This window comes from Tachyglossus aculeatus, unplaced genomic scaffold (genome assembly GCF_015852505.1).
Source record: "Tachyglossus aculeatus isolate mTacAcu1 unplaced genomic scaffold, mTacAcu1.pri scaffold_204_arrow_ctg1, whole genome shotgun sequence".
NCBI lineage: Eukaryota > Metazoa > Chordata > Mammalia > Monotremata > Tachyglossidae > Tachyglossus > Tachyglossus aculeatus.
Genome location: NW_024044920.1, coordinates 2,688 through 15,819, shown reverse-complemented (window position 1 = coordinate 15,819; position 13,132 = coordinate 2,688). Strand labels below are relative to the sequence as shown.

At 47.5% G+C, this 13,132-nt stretch overlaps 1 pseudogene; it reads right to left on the bottom strand.

Annotated features, from left to right (window-relative positions):
• Positions 1-958: 958 nt before the first annotated feature.
• On the bottom strand, positions 959-10,147 carry LOC119923607 (annotated as a pseudogene).
• Positions 10,148-13,132: the final 2,985 nt, after the last annotated feature.

Genomic DNA, 13,132 nt, shown 5'->3' with positions numbered 1-13,132 from the left:
TTCATATCTGAAAGACAACTACTCTCTCCACCTTCAAAGCGTTAATGAAGATACATCTCCTACAAGAGGCCTTCCTTAACCTTCTTTTTTTCTTCTACCACTCTCTTCTGCTTCACAACATCAGAACAGTGGCCACATTAATTTTCTTTCCACACTTGGTCCAAACCTGGGAACATTTATGCTGAAAGCCTGCTGTCCCCTTATCACAGGAGATGGATGCAAAATCAATAGCTGCCCACTCTCTGCAGCAGTACCACGTCTGCTCAGAATTTCCCTCATAAGCAGGTCAAAGCCTCCCCGACTCTCCCGTCACCAGCCAGAGGCATCCACTGAATGATTATTTGTAATTCAGTCATGCAAAGCAGCTCAAGTATGATGGTTAGGCTATAGCAGCAGCCAGGTTCAGGTTTAAAGAATATTTTCAGAGCCAGATTAATGGCTCATGGTTCCTTTTTGAGGACCTAACTAGCCTTCAGCTGGTTTAGAGTACACAATTGACTAGCTGTGGCAGCAAATCAGAGGCCCAGAGCCCAGGAGTATATTGTAGTCTGGAAGGAACCATACTCTGCAAGCCCAAGGGAAAAGAACATTATTTTCTAGGTGCAGGGGGGCAGAGGGGGAGTGTGCTAGCATGCAATACAGGGAGGAAAACAGGACAAGGAGGACTTGCCCGAGGGCTGGCCAAGATTTGAAGAAAAAAACATGATCACAGGATATTTTTTCAAAGAGTTTATTGAAGCAGTAAGAATTTGGTCAGACACTGGCTTGAAAGAGGCAGTTTCATGATTCTGAAAAACACTTTACAAAAGTACTGCAGCACAAGATTCCCTCTGTAAACTAGGCTTTGCCGTAAACTTCCCTAGAGTCATGTGTTCATAAGACTTCAAACCTTTTCTTTCTACCTATCCAGGATGGTCTTGCGCTCTTGAAAAACTGCAGAAGGCACTTGAAAGGTGTTTTAGGACTTGGTCAAATTCTTTTGCTTGCTGGTAAGGTGTTGCTGCACTGGGCATTGGTGCAGGTTTTCACTATAAATCATCATGGTGTTGGGATGTTTCGTTGATGACCTGTGAACAACAAGTTGAGGAGAAGGACCACGTAATGCGTGAACAACTGTCCGATGGCAGAGGTATGAGATTTAGAAACCTAATCAGATAACTCATGCACGTTAACCTGGTTCTCCCTGCAGAACCTCATTTTCCTTTGGAGAAGCTTGGTTTCTCCATTCTGACAGCTTTATTTCCCAGAACGAGGGGGGAAGGTTGAGGGACATTCAGAATCTTACATGAAGGCATGAGCTGCTGCCCCCAAGACATTGAAAATGACAGTGGTTCCAAGAAGCCCTTCAGGCAGTAGTATCTGACAAACGCTAATTCACATTTCAGAAGCATATTCAGTGCAGGAGAGGCCAAAAGGCATCTGGAATCCAGCCCGAAGCTAGAGGCTAACCAGGGGAGCCAACTCACGAACGCCCAACAATGCTGTGGTCTTCCTACCTCCTAGGGAAGGTGTTTGGATGACTCCCAATTACCTTTAGCTGTCTGGGCATACATTAATTAGGACTTCATGCTCCAGTGACACTGAGGTTCAAAGGCTGGCTGCCCATATAAGGCACTGGCCCTGTAGAATGGGGCTCAGTAGGGTATATCCTGGGGGCCCAGCAGTGAGGTGAAGGGAATTGTCTTTAGGGTCAGGCCAGGGTCAACTCGCTGAATTTACAGAGAGTCAAAATGTATGTATGTGTGTGGGTACTGGGGACAGGGAGAAGAGATGGGCCAGGGTAAGGAAGATGTCCCTCTGAGCTTGTATGCCCTTCCCAGCTTGCCCTGGGAATGGATCTGATGAGAGTCCTTTCCCATCAACCCTGGCTGGGTGTGGGGCATATTGATAGTGGTGCATAGGTCTTTCATTTCTTTCTGAACACCCCTCCTCTTCCCTTCTACTCCAGCCCCTTGATTTAAGAAATTCACATATCTGTCCATCCCTAGTTTCAACAGTCTTGATAGTCCCCTCGTCCCCCTCTCCATCCCCCCATCTTACCTCCTTCCCTTTCCCACAGCACCTGTAGATATGTATTTATGTTTGTACATATTTATTTCTCTATTTATTTATTTATTTTACTTGTACATATCTGTTCTATTTATTTTATTTTGTTAGTATGTTTGGTTTTGTTCTCTGTCTCCCCCTTTAAGACTGTGAGCTCACTCTTGGGTAGGGACTGTCTCTATATGTTGCCAACTTGTACTTCCCAAGCGTTTAGTACAGTGCTCTGCACACAGTAAGTGCTCAATAAATACGATTGACTGATTGATACGGAGTGTTATCTTAGAATGGGTGTCGACCAGACGGTGGGAGTCAATGTTGGTTTCTGAAAGATGAGAATAACAATTTGTCAAAATGAGAGTTTAATGGTCCCTGCATATCACCCAAGAGTTCTCTACAAAGGATTAAGAGTTGTGTGTTTATTCCTGTTGAGAATTTCTCTCTTTCACCAGGCACCATCTCAGTGCCTTGGGAGGTTTAGAAAGTTGCCAATATTGGTTTCGTGATCAGCAATCCATGTACACAGGCTGTGTGAACTGTTGATTACAAAAGTGAATAGCTACTTATAAAATAGGGATTTTGGGGCAGTAATAAAAAAGTTAAAAAAATAGTTTAATCAACTCTGTTGCCCTCAAAAATGAGGTTACACGTTTAGGGGTAGTCAATGATCAAGTCAATGAGAACATTGGTATTTAGCAGAGTAAACTCTTCAGAAATTGTGGGGTAGATTTAGTCAGGGTACATCTTGATTCTGACTAGTTCCTTTTGTCCTAATCAATCATGTGACCGGCTAACTAGGTTGAAAACAAGTCTAAATTTCAGGGGGGAGCAGATTATATTATTATCATGCCATTTGTTAAGTGCTTACTATGTGTCAAGCACTGTATTAAGAACTGGGAGGATAGAAGCACGTCGAGGTGTCCCATATGGGGCCCACAGTCTCTATCCCCATGTTATAGATGAGGTAATAAAGGCACAGGGAAGAAAAGTGACTTGCCCAGGGTCACACAGCCGATAAGTGGCAGAGCTGGGATTAGAACCCATGGCCTTCTGACTCTCAGGTCCATGGCCTATGCACTACACCATGTAGGTTACAGTCACCCTATGCATGGTGTGACCGTCATCCCTGTTTTAGTAGCAACTGTGTGAGTGATGAGATTTCTCTAGTTTGACCCAATAGAGGCATGATCACCTTGCCTGACGGATTTGATGGAGGGTTGATTGTTGCAGTTTGGATGAAAGAGACGAACTCACCCTCCCTCTGCCACCCCTACCCCCACTGCTGGGGCTTCCCCTAAATCCACTGCAGCTTCAACTAGAGACAACCCCCCATTATTCCAAGGGAGTTCCAGCTTCCCCAAACACAGGTCCCGGCACTTAGGAGTGTCTAGGGCTTTTTCTGATCAGAAGGAAACTTCTGTGCTTCCCAGAAGGAAGCTACCAAGCCCTGGAAATGAAATGGCAGTGCTCACCTCTCAGGTTCAAGGAAGAAAAGCTTGGAACCGGCAGGGTAATCCTGTAAAAAGACAGATCGCATTAAGTTGTTACCAGGCAACCCTAAGGATAGATGGCCACCTCCTAGGTTCCCACTCCTCTCCCCTACTTACCTGCTCTCCTCCCCCTCCAGTAATTTGCGGTAGGTGGCTATCTCAATATCCAGTACCACCTTGACATTCAGCAGGTCCTGGTATTCAAGCAGGTGGCGAGCCATCTCTTCCTTCATGTTCTGGATTTCATCCTGAAGGCGGCCAATAGTGTCTTGGTAGTTAGCAGCTTCAACCGAAAAGTTCTCCTCCATCTCACGCATCTGGTGCTCCAGACATTCGTTCTGCAAGAGAAGAGTAAGAGCTTGACTATGACCTCATCAAAGACCTGGTGCTCCGAGCGATGCTGCCCAACCCAGTTTGGCCCCATTCTGTGGTCCACGGAAAGGCAGAGGTTTCTCAGCATGAACATGGTGCCAGATAATAATGATGATGGCATTTATTAAGCCCCTACTATGTCCAAAGCACTGTTCTAAACGCTGTGGAGGTTACAAGGTGATCAGGTTGTCCCACGGGGAGTTCACAGTCTTAATCCACATTATACAGATGAGGTAACTGAGGCACAAGAAGTTAAGTGACTTGGCCAAAGTCACAGAGCTGACAGTTGGCGAAGCCGGGATTTGAACCCATGACCTTTGACTCCAAATCCCATGCTCTTTCCACTGAGACATGCTGCTTCTCTATAGTGTATGTCCAAACGCTTGCAGAAGCATTCTTAAGCCACCTGCCAATTGACTATTCCAAGTAATCGTGGACAGAAGAATGAACCATTGTGTTCCAAGTTGACAGTCAGTCAAGCAGAAATAATCAAAAACACGGGGCCCAGAGGTGTGATTCAGGAATTACCTGGTCTTTCATGCCATCTTAACACTTGGTTAAAAACCTAAATGTCTTTTGTTTCAAACTTGGCTTTAATCACTAGTTTTGATTGCCGATTGCTTCTACATTGGTTAGAAACGCATTTGGGATTATGGGAATATATGTTCATGGGTCAAATGGTTTAAATAGTTCTGTTTAAAATGTCTGTTGGGTGTCCTCATATAAGAGGCGGAATGCCAATTTAGGAGGCTAGGATATTAGAGCAAAGCCCATTGTTGGTGTTGTTAGCCATCACCAAGCAAAGGGGAGAATTTCCTGCAATGCCAACTTCAGCCAACACAGTGGACCTGTGGTATTTCATCCCCCACACCCACACCGTCCAGCGTGTACTCATGGTCCCTTTCATTGCATCCACTTCACAAGTGAGAGACTGGACCTACCAGCGATACTCATTTGATTCCTGCTTGGCCTGGAGCAGGGCATCATTGTTCCTATTAGCAGCTTCAGAGAGGTCAGCAAACTGTTAAGAAACCATTGACAGTGGACATCTCAACCCCAGGGTGGATCGCAGCCCCGTGGTTCCAAGAGGACAGAGGACCAGTCAGCTGTCAACTGGAAAGCTGGATCACCAATGAATTCCCTATTGCACTCTCCTCCAGTCACCAGCGCCACCTCCCGTAGCATACAGCGTGGTCCTGAGAAACCCATCTAGGGAAATAGGTGAGTCCCGTGCATGCCACGGATACTTCCAGAGGGAGCCCCTACCCCCGACTGCCGGTTTGATGAAGTGAGTGTATGCATGCACGCACCGTACCCCCCATCCCTGCACCCCCTCTCCAGGTGGGTTACCTGTGCCAACTGCTTGGTTGAATCCCCAGAGAGCTGGTTTAGGGACCAGGTTTAGGGTACCGCCCTCAGGGAACACCTTCCCCTAGAGTCACACCTCGGATTTGTACCATTCTTCAGCTTCATGGACGTTCTTTGCAGCCACATTTTGGTACCGCTGGCGAACATCACGCAGGGCAGCAGTGTGATCGGGCATAGCCACATACACATCGATTTGGTTTTGCTGTTCCTGAATCTGGACCTGCAGCTCCTGGATTTCCTGGTGAAGAACAAGTAGAGAATATCAAGTTCCTGCTGGCTTCCCTGATTAGATCGGCTTAATTTACATTCCCCGATTAAGAGGAAGCCTATTACCTCGTCGTGAACTTTCTTCAAGAAGACTATCTCTTCTTGGAAGGATGTGACTTTCCGCTTGAGAGCAAGGCGTGCCAATGAAGCATTGTCAACGTCTTAATTGAAATGAGAGCCAAATTACTTATTCTAACCAAATCAACCATTCATTGACTCACATTTGATTTTTAGAAAGCATTGGTTGAAAATAAGCAGAGTCTACCATGGAAAGCATCTGGAAAGAGTTGAGCTGAGCTTTCAAGTCTGAGGTTTGGAATTTGGCCAGATCAATCTGGTTCTCAATTTGGAAATGCCGAGGTGAGAGGCCGTCGTCGTTCTTTGGTAATTAGTCATAAGGGTAGGCCCGGTATCGTGAGAGTCCAAATGGGGACTTTTTTATTGAGACAGGTCCTGAGTTGATCTTGTAGGCCCTGGTCACCAACAGGCCGGCAGGTTAGAAAAGCATAGCTCTGGCTCTGATTTTGGCTTCGGAAAGCGAAAAACAGATGTGTCAATCTATCAGTTCAACTTGCTTTTCCCCTTCTTCCACAGGACATCACAGCTTGGAGACAAGGGAGACCGTGTGGCCTATTGGAACAAGCACAGGGCTGGGAAACAGGAAACTTGGGTTCAGATCCTGGTTCTGCCACTTGTCTGCTGGGTGACCTTGACCAAGTCACTTAGCTTCTCTGGGCCTGTTTCCTGTAAAAGGGGAATTCAATTCTTGTCCTGCCTCCTTCATTGACTATGAGTTCTGTGGGGAAAAGGTACTCTTTCCATTCTGATTATTTTGTCTCTGCCCCAGCGGCTAGCACATAGTGAGAACAACCACAGTAACTGCATAGAGTATAGTACTCTGAATACAGCAGGCATTCAATGTGTACTACTGGATGGATGCATTAATTGCAATATAGTGCCTTCTTCCTGTAGATGTAATTTCTCTGACTGCCGCCCAAGCCTTCTCTCTGACTTCCCTGCCTTCAACCTTCAATCTTCTACCCAGATCATTTTGTTAAAAAGATTATTCTGGGCACATCTCCCCACTCCTTAAAACCCCCCCATCTCAGTACAATACTCTGCACACAGTAAGCTCTCAATAAATACTATTGAATGAATGAATGAATGAATGCCCCCTACTTTCTACCCCTCTGCTTTCTGCTCCTTCGCTTCTCAGACCCCCTACCCTTCGTCTCTCCTTTCTCTTGCCCTCTGCTTTCTGCTGTCTGTCTCCACCCTTTTTGACTGTGAGCCTATTGTTGGGCACGGGTTGTTGATGGCGTTGTACTGTCCAAGCTCTTAGTACAGTGCTCTGCACCCAGTAAGTGCTCAACAAATACTATTGAATGAATGAATGCCCCCTGCTTTCTACCCCTCTGCTTTCCGCTCCTTTGCTTCTGAACCCTCTGCTGCTCTGCTCTGCCCCTGTTCCCTGCTGCCCCTCAGCCGTCTTCCCCCTCCCCTTCAGCTCTCCTTTCTCTTCCCCTTTGTTTTCTGCTGTCTAGCCTCCCAAGCCGGAAGTGGAGGAACTGGCCGCTCCCGCGCGGGCTGGAGCACCGACGGCGCGCGCCCAGGGACAAACTTCTTCACGCGCTTCCGGACGCCGAGGGCAGGGCCTTCCTAGGGCGGAAGTTCCCGCGCGGGCGGGAGCACCGACGGCGCGCATACAGGGACAAATTTCCTCATGCGCTGCCGGAAGCCGAGGGGGCGGGGCTTCCCAAGCCGGAAGTGGTGTCGGGTGGGCCCGCCGCCCTTAAAGGGCACGTAACATCCTCTCATTCATTCATTCGGTCGGGTTTATTGAGCGCCGACTGGGTGCACAGCGTTGGATTAAGCGCTTGGAAAGTACCATTATTAATCTATTTATTTATTTTACTTGTACATATTTATTCTATTTATTTTATTTTGTTAATATATTTTGTTTTGTTGTCCGTCTCCCCCTTCTATCATCATCATCATCAATCGTATTTATTGAGCGCTTACTATGTGCAGAGCACTGTACTAAGCGCTTGGGAAGTACAAATTGGCAACATATACAGTCCCTACCCAACAGTGGGCTCACAGTCTAAAAGGGGGACTGTGAGCCCGCCGTTGGGTAGGGACCATCTCTAGATGTTGCCAACTTGGACTTCCCAAGCGCTTAGTACAGTGCTGTGCATACAGTAAGCGCTCAATAAATACGATTGAATGAATGAATGAATGAAATGACCTAATGGGACTAGGGAAGGGTGCCACCCTTGCTACTGCATTACAGCATATTCCTGAAGTAGAGGAGATGCAGTTATTCATTCATTCTTTGGGAATAATAATAATAATGATGGCATTTATTAAGCACTACTATGTGCAAAGTACTGTTCTAAGTACTGGGGAGGTTACAAGGTGATCAGGTTGTCCCGGGGAGGGGGGGCTCACAGTCTTAATCCCCATTTTACAGGTGAAGTAATTGAGGCCCAGAGAAGTGGAGTGATTTGCACAATGTCACACAGCTGACAAGAGGCGGAGCCGGGATTTGAACCCATGACCTCTGACTCCCAAGCCCGGGCTCTTTCCCCTGAGCCACGCTGCTTCTCTGCTACCTTGGCTGAAGGCCAGTCATATACACTGTTGTCTTTAGCTACCACAGACACAAATTGGGGAGATCTGAAAAGCAACCAATCCATCATAGTCAGTGAACACTTACTGTGTGCAGAACACTGTAAGGGAGTTCCAGATCCGAGGCAGGACCCGGGCGAGGAGCCGGTGGTAAGATAGATGACATCACGGAACGGTGAGGAGATTGACTTTGGAGGAGCGGAGTGAGTTGTACTAGGGAATCAGTGAGGTTAGGTAGGAGGGGGCAAGGTGACTGAGGGCTTAAAGCTACTGGTAAGGCGTTTCTGCTTGAGGTGGAGGTGGATGGGCGACCGCTGGAAGTTCTGGAGAAACCTGGACCGAAGGTTTTTGTAGAAAAATGATCTGGGCTGAGGAAGTGAAAAATGAGTGAAGTAGGGACTGGAGTGGGAGAGACAGGAGGCAGGGAGATCAGCATGGCGGCTGATGGAGCAGTCAGGATGGACTAGGATGAGTGGTTGGAGTAGACTTCTAGACGGTGAGCACGTCCTTGGGTAGGGACCGTCTCTATATGTTGCCGACTTGTACTTCCCGAGTGCTTGGAACAGTGCTCTGCACGCAGTAAGCGCTCAGTAAATGCGATTAAATGAATGAATTAACGTGGTAGCAGTTCAGAAGTCTGTCCAGAGGTAGTCCCCCAGATGTTGAAATCCAGTGCAGGTATCTGGAGCCTCCTTACATTTGCCACCTTAGGCCTAATTGGCTAATCGATAAATCTGCCGGGGCTAGGAAGAATGTACAAGGCTTCTGTCCCCTCCAGCCTCGGAAGAGGCGTGGGCGAGTCACAGACCTGGTAACAACTGGAACTGACTTAAATAAAGTGGGTCCCCGAGTCTCCTCTCGTTGATGGGAAGGGGACTGCTTGGTATCTCGACCCGCAACTCGATTTCTTGTTGTGGCTGGGATTTGAGAAGGTGGTCCTTTGAGAAAAGCAGCATGGCTCAGTGGAAAGAGCCCGGGCTTTTGAGTCAGAGGTCGTGGGTTCAAATCCCAGCTCCACCAGTTGTCATCTGTGTGACTTTCCTTCCTCTCCCCTTCCTTCCTGCCTTACTTCCTTCCTCTCCCCACAGCACCTGTATATATGTATATATGTGTGTACGTATTACTCTATTTTATTTGTACATATTTATTCTATTTATTTTATTTTGTTAATATGTTTTGTTTGGCTCTCTGTCTCCCCCTTCTAGACTGTGAGCCCACTGTTGGGTAAGGACCGTCTCTATATGTTGCCAACTTGGACTTCCCAAGCGCTTAGTACAGTGCTCTGAACACAGTAAGCGCTCAATAAATACTATTGATTGAATGAATGAATGAAGTCACTTCACTTCTCTGGGCCTCAGTTCCCTCTCTGTAAAACGGGTATGAAGACTATGAGCCCCCCATAGGACAACCTGATCACCTTGTAACTTCCCCAGCGCTTAGAACAGTGCTTTGCACATAGTAAGCGCTTAATAAATGCCATCATTATTACTATTATTATTATCTGGACAGCCCTAAGGTGACGGCTATTTTCCAGCAGAGAAATTAAACTTGCCTTTGAAGAAGCTACACTGTAGTTTATTACCATTCTGATTGAGTCCCATTTTTCAAAAATGGAAGTTTAGCGAGAGCAGCGTTCAAAAGCTGACAGCAAGGTCATCACAGTACAGATCATTCACAGTCTATCGTTTCCCATCTATCAATCGGTGAAGTTCAATGAGTTGGATCAGATTCAGGGAGATTCCCGAAGGGATCGATTCCACTGGCCAGGTGTCTGTTTTTTCCGGAGAGCCGCAGTCTGCTCTCAGCCTCCCTGGGGCGATCCCGAGACGGGAGCCCAGAGGGAGGGCACCGACGGATCAATCAATCAATCAATCAATCGTATTTATTGAGCGCTTACCGTGGCCTCCTCACTTCCGGAGCGAGGCGAGGTAGGCGTACCAAAATAAGGCCACCAGGTTGGCAAACAGCACTCGGAACTGTGTCAAAAGAAGAAGAGGTACGTCAGAGGTAACTCGGGTGGAACCGGGTTAGCTAGAGGCCCGTTAGAAGGCAAGCGACCCACCCAGGAAGGGGAACTTGACACAGAGAAGCAGCGTGGCTCAGTGGAAAGAGCCCGGGCTTTGGAGTCAGAGGTCATGGATTCAAATCCCGGCTCCGCCAGCTGTCAGCTGTATGACTTTGGGCAAGTCACATCACTTCTCTGGGCCTCAGTGACCTCATCTGGAAAATTGGGATAAAGACTGTGAGCCCCCCGAGGGACAACCTGATCACCTTGTAACCTCCCCAGCGCTTAGAACAGTGTTTTGCACGTAGAAATGCCGTTATCATTATTATTATTATTATTCAGAAATCTCATCGGGGCAAATTCTTAACTGCCCGTTCTCTTTGTTGGACTTCCCCGAGGGAACGGACAGTCGCAAAGCCCCCAGTTCCAAACCCTTTCCCGAGACCATTGGCTTTCTGGAAAGGAATTGTGCGCACTGATTCCCAGCCTAGGAACTTGGCATTTTCTGTAGGCCCCTGGGTAAACTGGGCGTGACCGGTGGGTAGCGGATGGAGCCAACCCCAAGCAGCTCGTTATGGGCAGGGAATGTGTATATTTTATATTGTTGTATTGTACTCTCCCAAGTGCTTAGTACAGTGCTCCACACACGGTAAATGCTCAACAAATATGACTGAATGAATGAAAGAATCAACTGGGTTCAAACCACTCCAAGTTCCTCAGCCTCACCCTTTCACTTCATGGTTTAACAACAGGGGAAAGCAATGGGCCAATAACTGGGGCCAGGGAAGGGGGAAACGATCCCCATGTCATTTCATTCATTCATTCAATCGTATTTATTGAGCGCTTACTGTGTGCAGAGCACTGTACTAAGCGCTTGGGAAGTAGAAGTCGGCAACATCTAGAGACGGTCCCTACCCAACAGCGGGCTCACAGGCTAGAAGGGAGAGACAGACAACAACAACAAAACAAGTGGACTGATGTCAATAGTAATAATAATGATGGCATTTGTTAAGCACTTACTATTCATTCATTCATTCAATCGTACTTAATGAGCACTTACTGTGTGCAGGGCAGTGGACTAAGCCCTTGGGAAGTATAAGTTGGGAACATACAGAGACGGTCCCTACCCAACAACGGGCTCACAGGCTAGAACGGGGAGGCAGACAACAAAACAAAACATATTAACAAAGTAAAATAAATAGAATAAATATGTACAAATGCCCCCCCAACCGCGCCCCATGACCCCGGGGAGGCCAAGATTAATAATGATAATGATGGCATTTATTAAGCACTTACAATGTGCCAAGCACTGTTCATTCATTCAATCGCATTTATTGAGTGCTTACTGTGTGCAGTGCACGGTACTAAGCGCTTGGGAAGTCCAAGTTGGCAACATAGAGAGACGGTCCCTACCCAACAGCGGGCTCACAGTCTAGAAGAAGGGCTCACTGTTTTAACCGCTGAGGTAGATACAAAATAGGTTATCCCACATGGGGCTCCCAGTCTTCAGCCCCATTTTCCAGATGAGGTAACTGAGGCCCAGAGAAGTGAAGTGGCTTGCCCAAAGACACACAAGCAGACACGTGGCGGAGCCGGGATCAGAACGCACGTCCTCTGACTCCCAAGCCCGGGCCCTTGGCTCCCATAGCCTAGTGTGTGAGCAGTTGTCCCCCAGACTACTGGGACTACAACCCCCTCCTTCCTCTCCCCCTCCTCCCCCTCCCCATCCCCCTCAACTTACCTCCTTCCCCTCCCCACAGCACCTGTATATATGTATATATGTTTGTATGGATTTATTACTCTTTATTTTATTTATACATATTTATTCTATTTATTTTATTTTGTTAATACGTTTTGTTTTGTTCTCTGTCTCCCCCTTCTAGACTGTGAGCCCGCTGTTGGGTAGGGACCGTCTCTCCATGTTGCCAACTTGTACTTCCCAAGCGCTTAGTACAGTGCTCTGCACACAGTAAGCGCTCAATAAATACAATTGAATGAATGAAAAGTCCCTCCCCCACTTCTAGACTGTGAGCCTGTTGTTGGGTACGGATTTTTTCTGTAGATGAATTGTACTTTCCGAGTGCTTAGTACAGTGCTCTGCACACAGTAAGCGCTCAATAAATACTATTGAATGAATGAAGGTCCCCTACTTTCTACCCCTCTGCTTTCTGCTCCTCCGCTTCTCAGACCCTCTGCCCCTCAGCTCTCTTCCCCCTACCCTTCGTCTCTCCTTTCTCTTCCCCTCTGCTTTCTGCTGTCTGTCTCCACCCTTCTTGACTGTGAGCCTTTTGTTGGGTACGGGTTGTTGATGATGTTGTACTGTCCAAGCTCTTAGTACAGTGCTCTGCACACAGTAAGTGCTCAATAAATACTATTGAATGAATGAATGAATGCCCCCTGCTTTCTACCCAGCTGCTTTCCGCTCCTTTGCTTCTGAACCCTCTACTCCTCTGCCCCTCTGCCCTGCTGACCCTCAGCTCTCTTCCCCCTACCCTTCAGCTCTCCTTTCTCTTCCACTTTGTTTGCTGCTGTCTATCTCCCCCCTTCTAGACTGTGAGCCTGTTGTTCGGTATGGATTTTCTCTGTAGATGAATTGTACTTTCCGAGTGCTTAGTACAGTTCTCTGCACACAGTAAGCGCTCAATAAATACTCTTGAATGAATGAATGAAAGCTCCCTTCCCCTCTTCCTTCCTTCCACCCTGCGATCAGCTCTATTCCCTTCTGCTCTCGGCTCCCTGCCACTATGCCCATCTGCACTCTTCCATTCTGCATTCTGCCCCACTCCTCTCTACCCCCTGGTATTTTCCCTCCTGGTCTCTTCCCCCCTTGTCTCTGTCCCCAGAGTTTCTGCCCCCCGAGACTCTAAAACGCAGCTCTCTTCTCCCTGGTTCTATGTTTTCTGACCCGAGCTCTCTGGATCCCCAGAATTCCACCACTCAGCTTTCTGCCACTGTC